Below are 21,940 nucleotides of genomic sequence, written 5' to 3' on the forward strand. Positions count from 1 at the left end.
GACAATTACATAAAAGATATGAGTAAAATTTTGACTCTTGATTAATACTCATATAGTTCTGTTTTTTAGGCAATTCTTTGTCTGATATGTTTTCCAGACCCAGTGTAAATCACGGTAGGGCTATTATTTCCCTGGGCAGGGATATTTCATTTCTAATAATTCATTCTGAAGTCAAGGTCGTGTTGTCATGTGTCTCATGTCACATTTGAACATGTGAGATCTTACAAGTGAATTGAGACCAAGAAGAACCTCATGCCTTTTCTACTCAACAGGCTCTTAAAACATCTCTCTGCCTCTTCCTACTAGTTTAATTCACTTTTGAACTTTAATTAAGATATTTACACTTATATTGACCTAACTTGATCTTGTTTTATTTAGTTTTTCTTTGCGTTTCTTTATCCTCATATATTACCTTGGGCGTATAACATTTCATTATTTTCCTAAGCTTTATGCACCTTGAAAATTTTGTAGCAATGTCTTATTTGCCTTCATCAAATGTATATGAATTTTTGACCTATGGAGGATTGAGGAAAGAACTCTCCAGCACACCATTAAAGATACCCATCCAGTTGACACTGATATATTAATGAATATATTTTGAGAATGGCTATGAAGTAGGGAGTATGGAGTATTTTTGAGTACGGCTCTATTTTCTTATTTTTGTATCTTTTTGTACTGAGATTAATATTTTTAAATCCTCTTTTTTTGTATATGGAAGATTCTATTTTCTTTTGACCATTTCAGCTACCCTCTCTAGACCTTCCAGAATTCTATTATTTCTTTGTTGCAGTTTGGTGACCAGAATTACAAGCAGTATCGCATAGAAACTCTGTCTTTTACTACAGGGGAATAAAGCTTTCCATTCCACTTCCTTGGCCTGGCTTCATTGTAAGAGCTCAGTGAGTCATTGCCTGCCAGGAATAATCTATAATGACTCCTAGATCTGTCCTTAGTTGTACCAAGTCCACTATTCCAGAAATACAAGTTTGAACAACTCTCCTGCCTTTAGAAAATCACCATGAATTGCTTATGTTAATGCACACAATCTGCTTCTCCATATCCATATTTTATTGCAAAGTTTTTCCACTGGTCTAGATTTTCCCTAGGCAGAAGTGCTTAGGGTTGTCAAGCATAAATTATAAATTGTACATTTTTTTCTGTTTCTTCATCGTTAACATAAATATCAAATAAGATTTCTAGAGGATTCTTTTAGCATGTTTTCATCAAGAAAACACACAATAAATTACTGCTCTATCCATAAGAAAAGATTTACAATAATCATATTGTGATTTGAATATCATTTCTGTGGAATTTTGCCAAAGTTTCTTTTTCCTTCAAATTGGAAAGCAGTCAGATGCAGGGCTCTTCTTGAGCCTTATGTTTATTTTTCTAATCAAATAACTTTATTATATTCATCAAACGTTATAGTAATGATCACTTTGCATGTTTTCAATTAATTATATTTGATGTATGTCTTTGGTATTCAATAATTCTACTCTTTATAATAGAGTCTACCCGTTTGTTATTTGTGGAATTGAAAACAATTAATCATAACTTGTAGTTGTTTGTTGACAACTTTGCAGTTGTTTGTTTAAACTAACTTTAAACAAACTTACCAGATGCCTGGCTGTTCTCATTCAGGGCGCTGGGTTCCTGCCTTATGATAAACTTTTGCATAAAGGAATGAAGCTTTAAGACCCTTATCATTTTATTCTACTTTGGAGATATTAAAAGAGGAAATAGGGTGAGATAAACATGAGGAGGGCAACTGATGCTTTCAACCTCTGAAGAAAGAGTTTACAATTTCATGTTTGTTTCTGTCCCTGTACAAGTGGCAGCATTTGTTGAGAAATGTTATATAATTTTGAGGCAAAAAATAAATCTGCTTTAAGATGCAGATTTTGATAGTTCAAGGAGACACTTATGATGCTCAGCATATAATCGTTTTTTAATTAAAGTTTCTTTCTAAGATAATTATAGATTCACTTGCATTTGTGAGAAATAATGTAGAGAGATCCAGCATCCCCTTTTTATCCAGCTTCCCCCCGTGGTAACACCTTGCAAAACTATAGTATAATATTACAACCAAGATATTGACCTTGATGCAGTAGGAATATAGAATATTTCCATTACTGCAAGGATCCTCCATATTGCTTTTTTTTACCCACACCTATCTCCCTCCCACCAGCTTCCTCCCTAACTCCTAGCAACCACTACTCTTGTATTCATAAACCAGAGCAGATAGTCATTAAGACCCTTCTGCTAGGAGTGCCACTCTTCTCTGTGACCACTAGTCACCTACTATGACTTCTGGGCTTCTGCCCTCTGTGAACATCATGTTTGCTTCCAACTGCCTTTTGAATCCCTCCATCGCCACTAGAGATGTAAGTGAGTCTTCATGGTGCCAAAGCTGTTTGGATTTCACAGTAAAATGGTAAAAAAAGAAAAGCTCATCCCCCTCGTAAGTGTTTTTCCACTTGGTTTCCTAATTTGCATGTGTGGTCAATGGGGCTAAACTGGAGATAAATTTCTATTGCACTCCTCTCTTTATTTCCCCTAATCTCCAATCCTGATCCCAATTTAAACTCATTTGGGAACACTTTGTCTCATTTAGAACTTAAATGCAGTATTTATTTATTTATTTATTTATTTTTTTTTTTTTTAAAGATTGTATTTTTTCCTTTTTCTCCCCAAAGCCCCCCGGTACATAGTTGTGTATTCTTCGCTGTGGGTTCTTCTAGTTGTGGCATGTGGGACGCTGCCTCAGCATGGTCTGATGAGCAGTGTCATGTCCGCGCCCAGGATTCGAACCAATGAAACACTGGGCCGCCTGCAGCGGAGCGCGCGAACTTAACCACTCGGCCACGGGGCCAGCCCCTTAAGTGCAGTATTTAGATACAGTCTCAATTGTTTTCTTTATACTTTTATTATTAACACTTAGTGTCCAGTATCTAATCCAATGACAGTCACAAAGTAGCCCACCAGTGGCAAGAAATAAAACAATGTACACTATAGTGAGGACTAAACTCAGAAATGAAAGCAAAACTGGCTTTTCTAAACACATTCTACTAATTTGTATTGTTACATTTAAAATTGAAGAGAGAACTACTTCTGTGTGATGGAACTGTTCTGGATCACAATTGGTAGACGTTACGTGAATCTACACAAGTGGTAAAATTTGTGTGCACTTATCCCCACAAAAAAAAAAGAGTGGATATAAAAGTTAGTTAAATCAGAATAAAGTCTGTAGTTTATAATATTGTGCTAATGTCAGTTTTCTCGCTTTGATGATAGTGCTGTGATTATGTAAGGTATTATCATTAGGGAGGCGGAGGAAAGAGAACCCAAGGCTCTGTATTATTTTCACAACTATTTTGCAACTACTACATGAGTCTAAAATTATTTCAAAAAAATTTAAAGGCAAAAAATGTCAAACTTATAGATTGCCATGTGATTTATAGTCCCTATCTCTCTCAGTCTGTATGTGTGTGCATACATTACATGTGTATATCTCAGATAGCTCAATGCCTGTACTTATTTGACATCATCAGTTTGTATGGAGAAAGCCTTAATATATTTACACTACTCAATGAGTATAAAATTGAAGATAGGATCCTGAGCTATACGTGAAAGCATAATGCATAGGTAGTTATGTAAAACGTAAATAAATACTTCACTTCTGAGTAGAAAGAAATGACAGTAGAATACTAATATCAAAACTATATAAATAAGATGAGTGAAACCCAAAGTCTGATTTATGTTGGCTTATTAAAGTAACAAAATGTTACTGAATCTAAATCACTCTTAAAACCACATTATGAGTAACATACGCTTGTTCCATTGATTTAATATCTTGATAAGATGTATAAAATGTCTTAGATTTTTATTTATATAATATTTACATAATATATTTATTTAATTCGGGAAATAAATATTTCATTTTCACAATAATGATTAAATTTAGAAATTAGTATAAAGTCTCAAATAATATTTGGTGATTCTTATAACGTCTACTTTCCATGAGGAATTAAATTTCACTTTCTTTTTATTTCTTTCCAGGATGCTGTCATGCTAACAATCCTTCCTCTAGATGGTTCCATAGGATATTTCTCAAAGACAATTTGAATAAAATAGACCTGAATAGCATCATTTTATTCTCAAAGTAACCTAATAGGTGTTAAAGCTTGTTTTTTTGACACTTATTCAAAAGGGCATATTCAAAATAAGCTCTCTATTTTTTTTATTCCCCCAAATCTCGGATTTTGTATAATTGGCTAACAAAACCTATTGCCTATTAGCTTTATCTCAGTGATGGGAAAAAATCCATAAAATTAGTACAAACCTGCATCTATCACACCTGACTCCTCTGGGGAGAAAAAACACTTGCTCTTGTTAACATTTTGCTGCACAGTAGCTTAAAATCAGAGGACTTATTTATCTTCAATGTGCCCTACTTTCTACACGCCCCACCCCCCATCCCTTTTGTTGAGGAAAATGTGTTCATAAGTTAAAGTGATGGTCATCTATTTGAAGTTTTAAATTATTCAATTCAGAAAGCAAATAAAATTTCATATGTACAGAGGAATATAGTGAGGCTCTAGAAATAATCATGACCTTGTACAGGAAATGGATCATCTTTCATTATGAAAGAGAGCATTAAAGATGGAAACTACTGTGTAGATTTTCTCTACGTCAGGAGCTGTAAGTGGCTACTCGTCTCAGGTTCAAACTAAAAAGAGCCCTGTGGTTATATACGCTTGACACCAATATAACAAACTTGTTTGTTCAGCTAAGTCAGTTCTGTTAATTTGTTGAAAAGAATCTGTTAAGTGAATCATTTAGCATCCTATAAACAAAACAAAGGGTGATAATTATACAAATTATTCCTTTCAGTTTATTGAGTTGGCAACATGTGAACAAAGGCATCCTTTTGTCTCTACTTTGGGTTAAGTAATTAGGTTCTCAAGGAATGAGATTTTAATTTAGAAAGATCCCTCCTCAGGTAGTATATAAAGAAAATTGAAGAAGAAAGAGACTAGGACTCAGAGAGCTGTCAGAAGAGGATGAGGGTTTGAAAAAGTACAATGGCCCCATGAGTGGGAAAGTCATTACTGGACAGACAGGACCACCAGCATGCGGGACATTGTGGATGTGAGTGAGGAAGACGAAAAGCTACAGATGTGATGGAAGATTCTGGGTCGGCAGATTAGGAGGATGGCAGTGTTAACACACAGTATGGGAAGAATAAGACAAGGAACAAGTTTTGGTAGAGAAAAGGCAAAACCTTTTTCTTTTTTAGTTTGAAGCATCTTCCAGCTAGCCAAATAAAGATGTCCGACAGACAGTTGGAAATTCTGGCCTGACCTCAAAATCCAACTCAGCACTGGAACTCTAGATATGGAAATCAATCTCCAGTATTTGGATTAGAATAAGACCTCCTAGATGCGGACCGAGAGGAAGAAATCAGAGACAGAAGAGAATAGAAGTGGTTCCTGTCCCTGGATGGAAATGAGATCACAGTCTTAAAGATACTATAAGGATAGCTTGTGCTCCAAAGTGGTTCCAGAGGGTTCGAACTGAGAAAGCCTGAGATTTTATTGTATTAGTGCAGGAAACTGATTACAGGAGAATAAGGAAAAAGTGGGTAATGAAACTTAGCCCCTTGGAAGGCTGGATATAAAGATGCCTCTTCAAGAAGTTTGGGAGGTCAGTAAAGGCAGGTATGGTATTGTGATCGAATAAGTGAACAATGTTAAAATAAATTTTTTTTTTTTGCTTTACTTGATTTATTTTTCCTTTCTTTTTTCTTTTAAATCAGGACACTTGATTTGTTTCATTAAAAGTGTTGAAGCAGGGACAGTTTTTAGAGAAAGAATTAGAACATAAGGGCACCATGGAAACATGGCTAAGGGAAAATAGGGAGGATGGAGTTAGATGAGAAGAAGGGGAAAATAGTCCAGGTAGGACTTGCCCCTTGATGGACTGTGGAAGGAAGTCGGTTCAACAATGGACTGTGGATGTACCACCCTTTGTTTATCCATTTTTCAGTTGATGCATATTTGGGATGTTTCTAGATTGGCATGATTATGAATAAAGCGACTATAAAAATTCACATTCTGACTTTTATGTGAAGACAGATTTTCATTTTTCTTGAGAAGTGGGATTTCTGAGTATGTTTAAGAAGCTGGAAACTGTTTTCAAAATTGACTGTGCCGTTTTACGTTCCTACTAGCAATGTACGAGAGTTCCACTGCATAGTATTTTCATTAGCACTTGGTATTTTCAGTTTTTGTTTGTTTTTATTTATGAGCTTCATATTCACGTCAGTTCCCCTCGGCCTGTAAAACTCAAGGAGATGATGCACACTGACCCATGTGGATGCTGTACATGCAGGAGATTTGGAATACAGCTAAGGAAATCTAAGCTTCAGAAACCTCATTCTTTTATAAGGAGTTGCAAACAAGTACACCTGACCTTTGCCTCAGAAGGGATATTGTCTTTATTGTACTGGGCTGTAAACAAACCTGCCATCTTCTCCAGAAGGAGCAAGGGATCTATCTCCCCAGCTGCTTGCGATACAAGCTTCCTTAAAAAGATGGTCCAGAATGAAAGCGCTGCTCACAAAATGTGCAGAAACATGAACAACCTGTCAGGAACTCTCTCCCAACAACGGCAAGATTTTTGAGTTGTTGGTTTAGCTTCTTTAATATTTAGAAGGTTTTTTATGATTTATATTTCTTCTTGGGTCATTTTTGCTAGGTTTTTCTTTTTTTGGTATAGTGACCATTTCACTTTCATATTAAATTTTTTCGCATAAAGCTTGTTCATAGCATTCTCTTATTTTTAATCTATATCTATCGTTATGATCTCTCTTCATTTATAATATTGATCATTTTTCTTTCTCTTGGGAGATTAGTCTCACCAGAGATTTTCCAGATTTACTTATTTTGTAGACAGTCATGTTTTCTTTTTTGAGGAAGATTGGCCCTGAGCTAATGTCTATGCCCATCTTCTTCTACTTTATATGTGGGATGCCTGCCACAGCATGGCCTGATCAGCAGTGCACTGGTCCATGCCTAGGATCCAAACCAGCGAACTCCGGGCCATGGAAGCAAAGCATGGGAACTTAACCTCTGCGCCACCGGGCTGGCCGCTATATCTTTTGGCCTTCTTGATCTTTGTGTTTTCTTTATTTATTTCCACTCTTATCTTCTTAACTCTTTTCTTACACATCTTTTGAATTTATTCTGGTTTTCTTTTTTTCCTAACTTCTGAAGTTGTATGCTTACGTGATTAATTTTGACCCTTTTTTATTTTCTAGTATAGATAATAAAGTCTATAATTTTCTCTCTAAATACTGCTTTAGCTGCATGCCACAAGTTTTGATATCTAATACTTTTTACAACTAATTTGCTCTTGGGAGGTGTTAACTACCATGCTGGTTCCCTGTTTTGACCACTATGGTGTGTTTGCCTCTGTGTGTCTCTGTTGTTTGACTTTATCCAAATTTACACTGCGAGTTGGTGAAAGAATTAGGATTAATTTTTTTTGAACTTCAGAGCTTATATTTTTGTTTTGTTTTGATTACTTTTTAGGCAATGTAACTGAATTGCACTGTCTTCTGAGAATGTAGTCTGTATGATACTAATTTTTAGGTATCTACTGTGACTTGCTTCGGTGGCCTAAAATATGTCATTTTCATAGATTTTTCAATCCATGTTTTAAAAAATATTTGGTGCAGGCTTTTTAAAATCTATAACATTAAGCTTATTAATGATTTTGTCTCAATCTCTATATCCTTAACAACTTTTTATCTATGTCAATAAATTAAAGATATATGCTTGAATTTTCCAATGTTATAGTGATTTTATTAATAAATTCTTATTAAAATTTATTAATAGGAATGGCTATTCAAAAGAACATTTCTATATGCAGTTATTTAAAAATAACTGGAAATATAGAAGGTGTTTCCTTTTACTCATTTCGTATTAAAGTAGGGGCTATGAGAGGAGGTGAAGCATTTTTTGAGCACAGGAGCAGGAATGTATGGGCACTTCAGAGAAGAGTCAGAATTTAGTTAAACCATTCAAAGACAAATAAAGAAAGATGTGCAAACTAAACTTAGCATAAACGATCCATTTCTTACATACCTATATTTTAAGATTGTTTGGCCAAGTTGAGAAAAAACCTTGATTGCCATCAATTGTGGTCAGCCTATTTGCCTGTGTCTATGTGATTTCTACAAAGCAGGTCGTTTTCTCTTGCCTCTTATACAGCATATTACTTTTAATTGCTTAGAATAAATAGGCTTGTCTGAAAATAGCCATTATCCCAGTGAATACGCATTTAACCTGTGGATCTTTGGCCCTAGAGCAAATTAAAAATTTGTCTTTAAATAATTTACGTTGTCTCTTGTTCCTTTTTTCCTCATCTAAATAAAATTACTAAATTTAGCACATTGTTATTGTACTCTTAGATCAGATAATGCTATCTAATCAACTACCTCACACTGTTGTGATTTAAAATTTTCTTTAAATCATAGATATTTTCTTTAGAGAAGGCTATTACCTATAGAATATGAAATTCCAAAAAGAAAACACAGGCACATATGGAAGAGAGTAAACAATTTTGGGCAATTTACATGGCCGCTGGCACCCTACACTAAAGATCTCATTAGTCCTCTTATCTTTTTTTGGTTGTTGCTAAATAAAAATGTTTTTATGTAAAATTACTAGTAGCTTGATTTTCTTCTGAGAAGATAAAATAGTAAGAATAATCTGAGTATCTTGCAAATAAAATAAAGTTTTACATCTGCATGATTTTCCTTCAATTTTCTATATCTATTTCAGTGCGAGAGAATGATCTACTTGAACTGACAAAAAAGAGAAGAGTTCAATGATTAGACTTCAATTAATACTGATTAGTGTATTTTAAAGTGTGCATTCTAAAATTGCATGCCTATGTCTCGCAAAAAAATTCTATTAATTTTATAGTATGATTCCGTATTGGGATCCGTAAACAAGAAAACAACTTTGCTTGATAGAACAAGTAACTTTAAGTTCTGGGTGAGCATAGCAAGATAGTTGATAATGGCATCTTCCAGTCAAGAATTTGGATTTTATTTTGTACAAAATAGGGATTTCCTGAAATTTTTGAGTTGGAGGCTTTGACATGACCAATCCCATTCTTACCCCTCTTAATTAGAGGAGTAAGATTGAAAGCAGAGGGGCAAAAAACTGAGAAACTATCACAATACCTCAGGTATGATGTAAGGAAGAAGGCCTAAATCCTGGAGTGGAGAGGAAAGGAATGTAGATAAAGAGCTGTGCCTAGGACTTGATAAGGAAAAGCACAGGGGAAGGTACAGCTAACAGAGCCAGAGATTTTAGGAAAATTGGGATATTGGAGAATTCTAGACAGACGTATTTCCAACCGGATGTACCCTAAGGACATTTGAAAATAAAATTATAGAGAGATTGCAATTATAATAGGGATTTTGTATGCATATTTACGAGTCAGTATTCTGATCAGAAGTACATGGCACTTTCAAAAAGATTTACCTAAACAGAATTTAGTGAAGGGACAATTAGCAGAAGCGTGGTCAGTTTTAAGGGGACTACAAAGGATGATGAGACACTCAGGAACTGGAAACCCAGGGAAGCCATTGCCACTCCTAGCACTTACAGAACATGCGGAGAAACAGTGCCATCAAAGACGAGTGGAAGCTGGGGCCGTGGAAGACAGGCTGCCAGAGAGGAGTCGATCATTTGTTGTTGTCCTTATTGGCAGAAGACAATCAGGTGCTAGAGGGCAACGAAGCCTGGGTAACCCAGTCTGTAAAAACCAGCTCCGTCATTACTCAGGCTCCCAGGAGGTCAGAAAATAAACCTGGATAGTGGAGGAGACAGAGACAAGAGCAAAAGATCCTCTTAGAACTTATGATTGAAGGCAAGAAAGTGGATGATATCACATTTCAAAGAGTAGGGAGAACAATATGTTCTTTAATAATCTACAGAAAAATTAAAAATATCCAATGAAGAGAATGGAGAAGTGATCTGAGATGAAACGTGCATAATAGAAATGTCCTTGAATAAGAGAGATTCAAGGAGAAGATGACTAACCATGGGATGTTGAAGGAAAATCAAATAACCAAGAAAACATTTACTGGATTATCACCAGTGATCTTTCTGATTTCTGTTTCAAAGGAAAGACAGCTGTAAGCAAATTGCTGAAGATTAAAGAGAACATAGAGAAAAAGGAAAATGCAGAGCACGACTCATTTATTTGAGAAATTTTGTAGTGGAAGGTAGTAGAAAACTAGAACTAGAAAGACTGGAGAACAGTGTAAAACACTGGGGGTTTTTCCCCATGAAAGGTGAGATTCAAATATATTGGGCGAAAATGGACATTTGTAGATCCAGGAAGTATCAGTTATTTTGGTCTTTCTCTGTATCTCAAAGAAATATTACTGGGTATTAATATTGTTATTGAATATAAAAATGGAGGGAGCATAAATATATTAAATTGAGAAAGTAAAGTCATTATTACTGTTCAAATCAAAGAGTACATTTAGTGTCAAAATTATTACTATCTCATGGCATAAAGCTATCCAAATGAAGAATTTCACATTTGGAAACAACACAACTTAAAGATGGTAATTTACTTTGCTATTATTGATCCTCACCGTAAATAAAACTTGATCGTTTTGTTGATCTTCTGCTTATGAAAGCATTTGAATCCACATTGAGAAAGACATGTACTCTGGGTACTTTCCAAGGAGTGTATTTTCAAATGTACTGACTTTGAAACTTATCCAGTACTTGAGAAAAGCAACATTTATGGAGGGTAACCCAAAGGCAATGCAGTCCATCCATTCCTCTAGATACTTTAAACTGTTTCTAGATGAAGCTAGGCAGCAGAGAGCTGAATACTTACATTGAAAATTTTGGTTACCGTTGTAAAATTGTGTTTACTGAGTTGCGTTTTGGCATTTTTCCCTAGGGCTGCCTTGAGGGAAACTATCAGAAAGCCTCCATGAGATTTGTTGCTATCTTCTTATACAGACATTGTTGAACTCTTTGTTCATTGTGTAGCCTGGTTCCTTTTATATGAGGACTTGTTTGAGAAATTTCTTTCTGGGCTTACTATCAGGAGTCTTACGCTTCTTCAGATAACTGGTTAGACTCTATTTTACAGATAAAATGAATCTAGCACTGATTGGGTCTCCATCTGTATGATATGCCAGAAATCTTAAAACCAAAGTTTTAGACACACCCCACAACATTTTTTTTTCAGTAGTTTGTTTTTAATATTTTTAGCAAAGTAGTACAGGGATAAATATTTTTAATCAAATAGTACAGAAAGAATTTAATTTAAAGAGCAGAATTTCTCTTCCCAATATCTCCCCATCCCCAGTCACATTCTCCCTGTATATGTATAAAAAGCTTGTTCACTTATCGACTTAGAAATTACCTATTGATTACTGATTTCTTGATAGATCAATTAGTCGTTGGCTAACTTACTTTTTCTCATACCTGTTGTGTTTATAGCCAATATTTTTAATTCTCTCTATTTGTTAATTTTGTTACTTTTAATAATATACTTAAAAGTGGATTTGCAGTTCTATCACGCTTTGTTAATATCTTAACTCTTTACTTGAATGACCCAGAGACACAGATATTATCAACCGCGTCCTTCTTTCTACATTCTCTCAAAGATTTCCAACTCCAAACTTCTGTTAGTGATGGTGTACTTTAACAACCTCAAACTTGATAACGCTGCCTTCTTTTTCCTTACTTTGTATATTTATTTCAAATATTGAAAAAAACAGACGATTGATAGCATTTATCTATTATTTTCACCCTTTCTTATGGCTCCATGTGTAGGATGAAGAACAAGTTTAGGGAAGTTTGGAGAGAAAAGTGATATAGATGCATAAAATAATGAATTTAAGTTATTCCTGGACTGTATGGCAGAGCTCTCCCTGATGCAATTTAAAATATATGTCTGATGCACAACCACTAAGAAAAACAGTTTGGCAATTTCTTAAAAATTTAAGCGTGCGGGGCCAGCCCGGTGGTGCAGTGGTTAAGTGCACATGTTCTGCTTTGGTGGCCCGGGGTTCGCCGGTTGGGTTCCCAGGTGCGGACATGGCACCGCTTGGCAAGCCATGCTGTGGTAGGCATCCCACATATAAAGTAGAGGAAGATGGGCACGGATGTTAGCTCAGGGCCAGTCTTCCTCAGCGAAAAGAGGAGGATTGGCAGCAGATGTTAGCTCAGGGCTATTCTTCCTCAAAAAAAAAGAAAAAATTAAGCGTGCATCTACTCTATGACCTGGAAGCTTTTCCACTAGGCATTTACTCAAATGCTCACAGCAATTTTATTCATAATAGTGAAAAACTGGAAACATCACTGGAATCTATCAAAAGAAAAATGGGTAAACAAACTGTGCTATATTCATACAATGAAATACTACTCAACCATAAAGAGGAATATACCACAGATGCACACAAAAGTATGGGAGAATCTGAACAACATTATTCTGAGTGAAAGTGATGTTTGATCCCTTTGATAAGAAGTTCAAGGCAAGGCAAAATTAATCTATGGTGATGGAAATCAGAAAAGTGGTTGCACAGGGTGGAAAGTGGCATTAGCTTCGAAGGGTGTGGACTGAGGAGACTGACAAGGGAGTTATCTGTGTTAATAGAAATATTCTGTATCTTAATGGGGGAGGGGTTGCATGACTGAATGCATTTCTCAAAACTGATGAAACTGTTCACTTAATTCACTTAATTATGTATACACTGCATATATATATTCAATTCACTGTATGTAAAATATACCTCAATTTTAAAAAACCCATATTAGTGCCCATACAGTCTATAGTTTAGTTGGGAAGCCAATAAATGAACATATATAATTTCACTACTCAGTATAATGTGTTATTATATAGACAACCATAAAATTTCAAAAATGCCTGGGCATCACGTAACCCTCTGTGGCTGAGACAATGTTATACATTTATCGAACCTGTTTCATTTTTGTGCTACATTTCCCAATCTCTTCTGCACCCAGTTAAGGCCAGTAAGCCGCATGACTGATGGAATGTGCACGGAAGTGATATTCTCTATCATTTTATTTATATTCTCTATTAGATTTGAAATCTGATCAAACCTCCCCCCAATTCCCAGCCATGCCGCCCCATACATCCCTCCAAGCTTTCTCTTCTATTTCTGTGGTGGCCTTGAGAACCAGAAGTTGATAATGAGAACCAAATAATGTAAGCCTGGGTCACTGAATGACTCTGGAGTAGAGCCCCTGAGCTCCCTTCCTTCTGTACCGAATTCCCTTCTTCTATACTGAATCACGTATTATAGGAAACCACTGGAAGTAGGGAAGGAAGAAAGGGAGAGAGAGAGGAAGAAGAGAGGGGGAGGAAGGAAGAGAAGGGAGGGAAGGAAGGGAGAGGAGAGAGGAAAGAAAGGAAGAAGGAACGAATGGAGGGAGGGAAGGAGAGAAGAATCCAGGATCCCGGTGCCTGAGGCCAGATTAGGGAGGAGGTTGAGAGCAGGTGACCTCAAAGGATAAAACCTATAGAACACCATCATCACGTTGTTCCCATAAGAAGTAAAGAAAGGGAAAGATGTATTAAAGAACTAGATTTTTAAAGATTTTTACTTTATTGTTTTTTAAGTCAAATTATTGTTCTTACATCACAATTCTTAATTATTTTTCTCTTAAAATAATTTTTAAATCCTTTCATAACTTTGCACAAATGAAAAGGATAAGAATTCATTTAACTGAATCCAGAGAAGAAGCGTCCAGAGACAATATTGCTGCTCATATATAGAGAGGGTATTTTGATTTTTGTCCCACAACATGTTTTGTCATGGTTTTGCAATCCAAAAAGAGTATATTTTTAGCAGAGTTCAAGTGAATTATCCATGGGAACATCCAAGATTTGGTGGGCGTGTGAGAGTGTGATGTATGTGTGTGTTAATTTTCACGTTGCTCCTAGCATTTCTCCCCTGATTTTGACATGATTTTTGCATGACCATTTCCATTATTTCCCGTGATCTCTGTGATTCCTAGCCAGGTTATATACTTATAATGACATCCCATACCTCTGGGAAAACTTTATTTATTAGCCTGGTGTCTTCTTGAGTCAGACTAACATGCTCTAATTTTTTTCCTGTAGGATATTGTCAAACATGGTTTATTCACTGTAAACAGTTGCTGACCTGGCTTGTGGTACATGCAGACATAAGAGCTATGAAATGTAAACAGCTGGGAGTTTGGGAATGCACATATTTATTCATTCATCCAATCAGGCAGTAAAAGAATAATTATTAAACACCAGCCACTGTGCTAGCAGCGTCAGATAGAGTGATGGACCAGAGGTTTAATGACAGACTTCAAAGGTGACTTACGTATTTCTGAACTAGTCATTAGGTGAATAATCAAAAACATAATGAAGTGATTGCAATTGCATGAAGGGAATGAAAAGTATAGGATGCTCTGAGGCCCCCTACAGATTGGCGGGTGGTTGAGGAGTGAAGGTCACGGAATGTTCTTAAAGTCAGGAGGCATTATCTGAGCTGAGTCCTGCAGGATGTGTTTGTACAGCCAGAGAAAGATGATGACAAGAGAGTCCAGGTGAAGAGGCCGGATCAGGGGTGTGACAGATGCAGTATTTTATGAAGGTACTTCTTTGCTTCCTGCCTCAGCAGGGAGTGTAAGGAAGCCTGGAGACTCACATCAAAGCTGCAAAATGGAAAGCCTGCTTTCTGTATTTGGAGATAAATTGTTAGCACAGGGAAAATAAAATTTAAAATCCAGCAAGAAATAAAATTTCACTTAAAGAAAAGTGATTATACTGATCGCAGATTTATGACATCAACTTAAGGAATAATCAATATGTGTTTCTATCGCAGCAGAGACATTTTAGACGTTAAGAAAATCAGATCTCTCACTTTTGGAAGTATTCGTGTGTTGTTGATTTTCTCACATAATTTCCCACATATGAGACTTGTCAGTATCACTAAAAGCTCCTCCTAGGCTTACATACACAATAGCTGAGTGTTTCAGACACACTTTTGTCTTAAGCAAAATCTTTGCACTAAGATAGACAGTCTCATTCATTTGCTACAGGAGCTGTGATCCCTTATTTTAGGTTTCTTGAAAAGTGAGCTTTTGTGAGGACTAAATATATTTATTCTCTTCATAAAGTACTTCATAAGTTACACTTCAGACCCCATAACAGTGAATTTGAGGGGAAATGTTAGTTCATGCATCACACACAGCATACTTCTAAATCCCTATATATTTTCCTCCAGTCTGATAAATTACATGCTTCAAGGGATGACAAAATGCTTTTCCAAAGTTTATTGGTTTTTAAATGCCAAGTGGCTGAAAAGTCTTCCCAGCATTTGAGCCTTTTGCATCCTGAGTGGAGGGGAGGATTTCTTAATTTGAAAGACTCTCTGAGACCAGGTGTTGGCCCCCTATAGCCCACAGGCTAACTCTGGTCCATGCCTGTTTTAAAGTCTGTGCACTAAGATGGTTTTTGCCTTTTTCAAGCGTTGTTGAAGAAAATAAAAAGGAAGAAGAAGAAGAAGAATTTGGGAGTGGGAGGTATGCGGTCTGCAGAGCCTGAAATATTTAGTTTTGTACTTTATGGAAAGAGTTTGCCTCTCCCTCTCTTAGGCCATCTAAACTGTTGTTAGAGCTAGAAGAAATATTCAGTGCACATTGTGGGAAATTTTCAGTTATTAAAAGCAGTAACGTGAGATTATTCTCATATTAGCATTCTGAACGACACACAGCATGTTTTAAAAAAGCTTTAACTCTTTCCTGTCTGTTTTAATGATTTATAAGACAATAACTCTAAAGTGGCACCATAGTTTAACAGTATATTATATTGCTCTTAACTTTACTAAGCGTAAAGCTTTGCAAGTTGCATAAATGCCATGTTCCTAAAAAAACCTTGTGCTTCTAAGCATATATACAAATCGCAGCCAGTAAAGGAGATTTAATATTAATGACATACAGTTCACAAGCGTCTGTAAATTGATCTTTCTGCTTTACAGTGATGAATTTGGTGTTTTTGTGTATCCACAAAGCGTATATTATTGTGTGACATTTGTCTAATTGAGGGTTGAATTTTAAGGGATATTGTTCTATTCAAGAAAGATTCAAATTCATTTTAGTTTTTGAATTCTTGATACAGATTTTCAAGTCTTAAAGGTTTTGTAAAAATCAGCTGTATGTCTGTCTTTGTTTTTCCTTCCTCTTTACATCTATGTAAAAGACTGCAAGTGAATGTGAAAAAGTGAAACTTTGTGGGAAGAAAAAAAAAGATCCTTTCAAGGCCTGTGACAATGTAGTCATTACTACTAAGATGATGCATGCGCCATAGCTGAGCAGTCTTTCTTCCAGTTAGTAAACAGTGTCATTCACACTTTTTAATGACTTGTATGAAAACTGCAGGGGAGCTCCGGCTAATGATCACAACAGGCGCATGTCGTGGGAAAATGTATGAGAAAAGAAAATATTAATTTTGTCAAAATTTGTGGAAATAAAAATAAAGGGAGAAGTATGCAGGCAAAATATCTTATCTAGTGAATGGGTCAGAAATCAGATGTACATCCAAAATGTGGTATGATACAAATCATCTATCAAACTTTGTTTGATATTCAAATAGGCAATATCAGAAATAAAATCTGTAGTGCCTAAACAGGAAAACCTTATTCCCAGCTGAAAATTAGATTCTCGCACAAGGGTCAGCATGCGAGTGGAAGAGCTTGTGACCTGGCCCTGGTTTGCCCTGGCTCGCTGTCGGCATCCAGTAAGTCCTCTGTGTTTCCTGATTTGAAAAAGTAGCATTCCTACCAAACTTAGAGTTTTCTATGAGGTACAAACAATACAGTGTGTACTGAAACCCTTTAAATAATAAAGCGATATATAAATATTAGATGTTATTTTTATTAAATCAACGGCTATACCTCCTTCTATGTTTCTTAACTTTTGCAAACACTGCTACACAAAAGGAGACATTTCACGTATGTTTATACCTTTGTATTCAAGACAATGATCAGTAACGCCTACACCATTCTTTTAAAATGTAGTAAGCTTCAATTAGGATAATGTCTTAAATCTCAATCTGCTTGGAAATGAAAAGAAGTGCAAAAAAACACAGTTTGCTACTGTGAATCCTGAAGAAAATACCATATGCCATGCATTTGTGCATAAATGATAAATGGACCCTCTCTGAAAGCTAAGCTTGGAGGAAACATCACTGTCCCGTACATCTCAAATTCTCTATGTGACCTTTTAATTGGATGGTGAAATCTCAAATGCAATATATCTAAATCTTCACTAATCATCTTTCCCTTTAAATATCTTTGTATTAGTCGTTACTCTTTCAGTTGTCTGAAAAACAAACAAAGGGGGAAACAGGTCAAATAAACAGAAAGCCCAGAGGTTTTCTTCAGCAAGCTCTGGATTCGATGCTGAAATGACGTCACCACAGATGCGCCCACTTTGTCTTTCTCTGACACCTGACCCTTCATAATAGCAAAATGGCCACCAGGAGCTCAGTAGAAGGGAGCCTCTGTCCCAGTAGTTCTGCGTTGTGTTTTCTCTCACGTGCAGTGCATTTGGGATCCTGGCTGTCCTGTTGCTCCTCTTAGCACCCACTTCGACAACACCATTCCTTCCTTCTCCCTTAGCACTCCCCCTCCCCTGAAGCACTTGTCACCAGACCATTCCATCTGCCACTATTCTAGATTTTATATTATGCTACAGTGTTCTACTCTGCTCCTAGGATTCTTACTTTATTGGGAGAGGGAGATTTTAGTGGCCTCAATCTTAAAAATTGCAAGATGTCTAACTATCTTGCTTATAACTCTCCAATGGATTTCCTTCCAACACACTGTGAAACCCCCAACATCATCAGGGCCTCAGGACCCTCCTTGCTCTGGCTTCCACCTCTCTAACATCTCCCCCAGTCTTCCCTTCCTCCCTGTGCTCCAAAAACACTGGCTTCCTTTCTGTCCTTGAACATGCGAAGTATGCTCAGGGCGTTTGCATTTCTGGCCTTTGTGTATACTCTATATGTAATTTAATATATATAGTATATAAAAATATATACATACTGTATAACAGTGTCAGTCATATAGATATTCATTATATATCTATCATTTATTATCTGCCCTACTATCTACTTTAATAACATACATTCCATGAGAACTGAATCTCTGTATTGCTTACTCCTGTACCCTGAGTGATCTGAACAATATCTGGTACATAGCAGACTCTCAGATATTTCCTGAGTGAGCAAATGAATAAGTGAATGGATCAATAAATGAATGAATCATTCCAGCAGAAGTGCTAAAATTGAGCCTCACTGAGTTAGGTGCCCTCGCCTGGTGCTAGAGGGTGGCATCTGTCTCTTCCGAACTAGGTGGATTAAAAGTGAGTAAGAGGGGGCTGGCCCCATGGCCGAGTGGTTAAGTTGGCGCGTTCCCCTTCAGCGGCTCAGAGTTTCGCCGGTTCGGATCCTGGGCGTGGACGTGGCACCGCTCATCAGGCCACGCTGAGGTGGTGTCCCACATGCCACAACCAGAGGGCTGACAACTAGAATATACAACTATGTACTGGGGGACTTTGGGAGGAAGAAGAAGGAAAAACAAACAAAGAAGATCGGCAACAATTGTTAGCTCAGGTGCCAATCTTTAAAAAAAAAAAAAAGGTGAGTAAGGGTCACATTTCTTGAAAAATCTAGATTTTGTTACTCAAAGAAAGAGAAGAGGCTGCTGAGGAGGGGTGGAATATGGTCCACCGTTCTAGACTTCTTCTGTCTTTCTGTCACCAATGCCTCTGTGTTAATACCCGGAATATGTTGGTTTCTATCTGTTTTCCAACTCTCTTCTTAAAAACGTTATTACATCTTCTTTTGAGAAAGCATATCTATCTTTTATTTTCTCACCACATTGGCATTGATTCTCAATTTCTTGTTGCTAGTGTTCTTGCCCCAGTTTGATCTCCTGCCACCCAGGATCTCCTGAACATGGCTCTTATTCTGTCATTTCTTTTTCTTTTTCTTTTTTTTGAGGAAGATTAGCCCTGAGCTAACATCTGCTGCCAATCCTCCTCTTTTTGCTGAGGAAGACTGGCCCTGAGCTAACATGCATGCCCATCTTCCTCTACTTTCTACGTGGGACGCTTACCACAACATGGCGTTTGCCAAGTGGTGCCACGTCCGCACCCAGGATCCGAACCGGGGAACCCCGGGCCACAGAGAAACGGAACCTGCGAACTTAACCACTGCGCCACCAGGCCAGCCCCTGTCATTTCTTTTAAAAGATGCATGCTCGATTCTTTTGTCCATAATCAGACAGAACTTGTTAAAACAGCCATGACCTTCCAATTAGACTTATGTCCTTATTACCTATCCCTGAATATAGCTTAGTTCATGTTTTCAGAAAATCCACAATTTTAGTTCTAAAATGGATTTTACAGAAAAGCTGGTCAACCCTTTCTTTGGGGAGAGACATGGAGAGAAGGAATGTAAAAAAACTGAAGCCTAGAGAAATGACCTATTCGGAACAAAATTTCGGCACAATCACACCTAGACTCTGGGTGTCTTAAGCCCTCAATCTGAGTTGCTTCTTTGTGCCGGGCTCCACCTGGTCTCTGCTGCGTCCGATTCCCTTTATCTTTGACTCCCAAGCACCATTCTACCCTCCTGTCCAGCTGAGGTCTATCTCTTTCCACAGAGTTTTTCTGATTACGTAGTTTTCATAGAACTCCAAATATTACTGAAATTACTAGCCATATTATGCACTTCTGCAGTTCCTTTTAATACTGCCTTTTGCAATCTTTTTCTCGTATTTTATTTTAGGCCTGTGATAAAGTAACTTATAATAAGAAATAGATTTTTTGATCTTTGTCTGTGGTTCCTGGTACATGGATTCTAAAACCCTTGGAATTTCCTAAGTGATAAATGCAATAAGGGTGAAATGGGTGTCTTTAGTTATTCATAACACACTCCTTTCAGCCACACCTGAGTTTATACTTGAGGTGGTTTTTGCAAAGCCGCTAGATAACCACAAGATCAGGGCTGGTTGGCGGGGAACCAACCATGTGGTTACCAACTTTCAGCCTCACCCTGATCTCTGGAGAGTTCCATCAGCAATGGCCAATGATTTAATCAGTTTTGCCTGCATAAGGAAGCCTCCACAAAAATCCCTAAAGTTGAAGTTGGGAGAACTTCCAGGTCACTGACTATGTGGAGGTCCTGGGAAGGTGGCACACCCAGAGAGGGCGTGGAAGCCCACGCCCTTTCCCACACACCTTGCCCTGTGCATCTCTCCCATCTGGCTGCTCCTGAGTTATATCCCCGTATAGTAAACCAGTAATCTAGTGAGTAAACTGTTTTTCTGAGTTCTAAGAGCCATTCTAGCAAATGGTGAAATCTGAGGAGGAGGTCATGGGAACCTCCGATTTATAGCTGATCTATCAGAAGCATGGGTGACAAACTGGACTTGAGGTTGGCATCTGAAGTTGGGGGTAGCAGTCTTGGGGGTTTGAAGCCTTCACCTGTGGGATCTGACTCTGTCTCCAGGTAGATAGTGTCAGAATTGAGTTAAGTTATAGGACACCCAGCTGATGTCTGCAAAGAATTGGAGAATTGCTTAATGTGTGGGAAAACCTGGATATTTGGTATCAGAAGTGAAGTATTGAGAGTAGAGGAGAAACACAGAAGAGTGTTTTGCTTTCTTCCGGCCTCAGAAGACTGCAAATGTCTCAGAGATGGGGTTCCAAGAGAGTTACTTGCTGTCGTTGTTGTTTTTAATATTCACACACCACCTAGCACCACATTAAGCATATATTTGATCTTCAAGTTAAAATTAATTGGTGACTTTTGTCGATTATTATTTAAGATAATAAATTTTAGATTAACCTCTACGTAATCAAGGATTTAATTCAGGGGATTTTGGTCAGGGATTCTCATTGTTATTGTTTTAAAGCCGGAACAACCAATAGTGGTATTAAAATGCAGCCACAGTTTAATAAAATAGTTAGATTTGTGGCTTCTTTGTAAAGCTAAGAGCTGGCTAGAAAAATACCTAAAAAGAAAAAAATTTTTTTTACTGTTTTTCTTGATCAAATTGTGTCAGCAAGATACAAACAGGATGCTCTATTTAAGTGTTAAAATTCAAGACCTAAAGCTCAAGTAGCTGTGTCCAGTGAAGGCTTGAAGGGCGTGGCTATTTTGAAAAGGAGTGGTAGCTTGCAGCTTGAGGAAAACCAAGGAGGACACAATGGGAATCATCACTGAAAAGCATTCCAATTTTCAAAGCATATAATTGTACATGTTACAGACTAAACATTACCCATTATGCAGATTGTTGGGGCCATCTAAATGTTGCATAAAATAGTTTAAATCCTGAGGAAATATTTCAACACGCTCCCTATAGTGTGAAGTATCACATTACATGTTTGCATTTTGGAAGCCAGGAGTATGACTGGAGAATGAAGATTGGGTAACCAACCTTAAACCACAAATTTACTGCCTTGACGCTTGTGTGAAATTAAACCAGAGCTTTCCATTTCAAAGCTGCTATATACTTTCTATTAAAAAGATCTCTTTATTTGCTTATCAATTTTATATCATTTTAACATTGTTATAAATAAGTTTTTAAAAAGATAAAACTCCTGATTTTCTGTAGAAGCAAATTCAAAACCTCAGGTCAAGAATACAACAGATTAGCAATGCAATATAGTGCTTACGTTGTATCTTTTTGTGATTGAAAAGTGCAATGTTCTTTTTAAATTTTTTATTTCAATGTTTAAGAGATCATTTAAACAAATAGAGGATCTCATGAAATATAGCTTTACAAAAACTCAAGTTGTCAAATATGGGACCAGCTAGA

At 36.9% G+C, this 21,940-nt stretch overlaps 1 protein-coding gene across 1 annotated transcript in view; it reads left to right on the forward strand.

Annotated features, from left to right (window-relative positions):
• The window catches only part of CNTNAP2 (contactin associated protein 2), a 1,879,249-nt gene that overhangs the window by 768,875 nt on the left and 1,088,434 nt on the right, over nucleotides 1-21,940 (forward strand). The window lies entirely within an intron of this gene.

Source organism: Equus caballus, chromosome 4, assembly GCF_041296265.1.
Source record: "Equus caballus isolate H_3958 breed thoroughbred chromosome 4, TB-T2T, whole genome shotgun sequence".
In the NCBI taxonomy this organism is placed as follows: domain Eukaryota; kingdom Metazoa; phylum Chordata; class Mammalia; order Perissodactyla; family Equidae; genus Equus; species Equus caballus.